Here is a 3695-nt window from a genome sequence, read left to right as displayed (position 1 = left end):
CAATATCTGTTCTCCTTCCTATTTAGAAAGTGAGCCTGATGTGGGAATTCATTATCTTGAGGCAGCATGGCTCATTGGAAAGAGCACGGGCTTTGGAGTCAGAGGTCATGGGTTCAAATCCCAGCTCCGCCACTTGTCAGCTGTGTGACTTTGGGCAAGTCACTTAACTTCTCTGGGCCTCAGTTACCTCATCTGTAAAATGGGGATGAAGACTGTGAGCCCCCTGTGGGACAACCTGATCACCTTGTAACCTCCCCAGCGTTTAGAACAGTGCTTTGCACATAGTAAGCGCTTAATAAATGCTATCATTATTATTATTATTCTTATTATTATTATCTACCCTAACACTTAATGTAGCACTTGGCACATAATAAGTGCTTAACAAATGTCACCATTATTAATAACAATTAACAATAGTGCATATTCCCAGTTATCATCCTTCTGCTATTTTCCAAATCCCTAAGATTCAGTGCCTAAAACGTTCCCCTGTCCCTGAAAAAGAAACACATTTGCAAAGACAAACAGGCATCCAGACTATCAATGACCATAACCTTTGCAGAGTGACAAACATTTATCCACCATTAGACCCCCTATGCCAAGCTGTAATAGTGATACCACACACAGTTTGCCCTTAACTCACCCTTAGCTCTAACCCTTAGATCACAGACATCTTATGTTAAAGATAATTAGAAAGAAAAGATCAGTGGAACCAGCAAAGTTGAACAGATAATCTTTTTTCTTTACATGTGCCTACACGCCGAATTTGTAGTGCTCAGGAAATAAATCCCTTCCTTGCGTGCACCTGCACCCTTATCACAGTTTCCCCAGGTCCCTGGATGCACTAAATTAAACCATCCCCGTGATTTGACACAACAGAAATTTTGCAGTGGGGTGGGAAGCTGGGTCATTCTTTGGAGAGGTCTCATTATCTGCCTGGAGACAGTGTCACAGCCAAAGTGAGTGACACAGTAATCACAGCCCTGGGGGAGATGAGCTCACATCATCTTCTCCCTATAACTGCTGCTGCCCAACTGTAACTTCACAAGGCATTACATGATCCAGTGAGAACATACGGAGCACTGGGTGAGTCTCTTTTAGGCTCGGGGCTCTTCTCTAGAAAGGTAATGGAGAAATGATGAAAAAGAAGGTTTAAGCTCAGGGTCATGGGATGTGATCATGTAACAGGAGAGATTTCTGAATGGGATCCGTGTGAATAGCTACTTTCTAAGTGTCTCTGCCCTGCTTATTTCTACCTCTAACTGCTTGTGTTAAACTCAGTCGGGGGAACCCGAACTGATAGAAGATTCTAGGGGGCAGAATCACTTGGTTCCACTGAACTCGACAGATAGCAAATATAGATAGATTCTCAGTTTAATATTTCTGCTGGTTCTTTGTGTTGCCTTGCTTACCCTGACTCTGTGTGCTCCCTCTCTGTCAGAAATTCATGTTCTGCAGGGAGCCTGGGAAAGTAATCAAGGGTGGGTGAAAAGGAATATGGAAGAGGAATCTCAAGAAATGATCAAAATAATGACTAACCGTTCCTGGAATTAATATTCTGTCCTTGGATTTCCATAGCCTATATCTTTCCGAGAACGCCTTCTCGTCTTCGATGTTATTTTGTCTCCACTTCATGGTGCAGCACAGGTGATCTCTATTATCCCGAAAGAGAAAACAAGTATCAGAGATGTTGAGTCTCAGTCCAGATCACACAGCATATCAGTCACAGAGCCAGATTAGAGCCCAGAATGACTCAGTGTCCAGCCAACCACTGAACCATGCAGCAAGAAATGCCAATGTGTTTTATCTTCGTAGTGAAGCTTTCTGAAGTATATACTCTAAGGGATTCCAGCACTTAGAACAGTGTTTTGCACATAGTAAGCCCTTAATAAATGCCGTCATTATTATTATCTTTGAAGTGATCCTAGAAGTTTTCCCCCACAGGGGCTAAAGCTGATTTTCCAGAGATTTCACTTCTATCAAGCAGAAATTGCTTCTTCTAGAAGTCACTGAAGTTTTGGTCGCTCCTTGATCAAATTCACCCTAGAAGCAGCCCCTACACTGGAAGTCCTAGCCCAATTCTCCCTGTTCCTTTGGGTTTCCTGGAGTCTTACCCACATCCCAGAATCAACCCCGATTTTCTTCCATCACCCCACATCCTTCTCTGTATTCCAAATGTATTTTTGTATTTTTTTTCTTGGGTTTCCTGGAGTCTTACCCACATCCCAGAATCAACCCCGATTTTCTTCCATCACCCCACATCCTTCTCTGTATTCCAAATGTATTTTTGTATTTTTTTTTCTGTCTGTAATGTAATAGATGTCTGCTGCTGCAGGTAGCAGCGCTGCTCTTGCAGTCCCCTCTCACTAGAGCTATAAAGTTGTGGGGCTGAGGGGCTACACTGGGGCAGGCAGTGGTGGAGGAGGAAAGTGGGGCCCAGAGAAGAAGATCTATGATCCTACTTCATCCCACACCTCCACTTCCTTCTTCTCTCTTGCTGCCGTCACCTGCTCACCTACATAATCATAATAATTTTGGTATTTGTTAAGCACTTATTATGTGCAAAACACTGTTCTAAGCACTGGGGAGGATACAAAGTGATCAGGTTGTCCCATGTGGGGCTCACAGTTTTAATCCCCATTTTACAGAGGAGGTAACTGAGGCCCAGAGAAGATAAGTGACTTGCCCAAAGTCACACAGCTGACAAGTGGTGGAGCCAGGATTTGAACCCATGACCTCTGACTCCCAAGCCCATGCTCTTTCCACTGAGCCACGCTGCTTCTCGCTGAGCTCCAGCATCAGTTCACCATCTCAGTGACTCCAGTCTAGGAAAGGGGGGGGCAATAAGATCTGCAGCAGCCCTAGAGGGGTCTTTTGCTTTGGGGTTGCAGGGTGGAGGGGAGCGGAGGAGGGAAGATTCAGAGTGCCTGGGATGAGACCCTATGAATGCTATGGAGTAACAATAATAATAATAATGTTGGTATTTGTTAAGTGCTTACTATGTGCCAAGCACTATTCTAAGCGCTGGGGTAGATGCAAGGTAAGGTCGGAGCAGAATAGCTTTGCAAAACTAGAAGGGAAAAGGTTGGAGTACATAGGTTCTGTGGCTTCTAGAGGAGTAAAATTCTCTCCTTCAGTAGTAACATTCCAGACAAAAAGCTGACTCACAGCAGGGGCTGGGGTAGATAATAATAATAATGGCATTTGTTAGGCATTTACTATGTGCAAAGCACTGTTCTAAGTGCTGGGGGGATACAAGGTGATCAGTGTAGGAGAAGTAGCGTGGCTCAGTGGAAAGAGCATGGGCTTGGGAGTCAGGTTATGGGTTCGAATCCCGGCTCCTCCACTTGTCAGCTGTATGACTTTGGGCAAGTCACTTAACTTCTCTGTGCCTCAGTGACCTCATCTGTAAAATGGGAATTAAGACTGTAAGCCCCATGTGGGACAACCTAATTACCTTGTATCTACCCCAGTGCTTAGAACAGTGCTTGCCACATAGTAAGCGCTTAACAAATGCCATCATCATCATCAGTTTGCCCCAAGTGGGGCTCACAGTCTTAATCCCCATTTTACAGATGAGGTCACTGAGGCTCAGAGAAGTTAAGTGACTTGCCCAAGGTCACACAGCTGTCATGTGGCGGAGCCGGGATTCGAACCTATGACCTCTGACTCCCAAGCCCGGGCTCTTTCCACTGAGC

Source organism: Tachyglossus aculeatus, unplaced genomic scaffold, assembly GCF_015852505.1.
Source record: "Tachyglossus aculeatus isolate mTacAcu1 unplaced genomic scaffold, mTacAcu1.pri scaffold_170_arrow_ctg1, whole genome shotgun sequence".
Classification (NCBI taxonomy): domain Eukaryota; kingdom Metazoa; phylum Chordata; class Mammalia; order Monotremata; family Tachyglossidae; genus Tachyglossus; species Tachyglossus aculeatus.
This window is presented reverse-complemented; position numbering follows the sequence as displayed.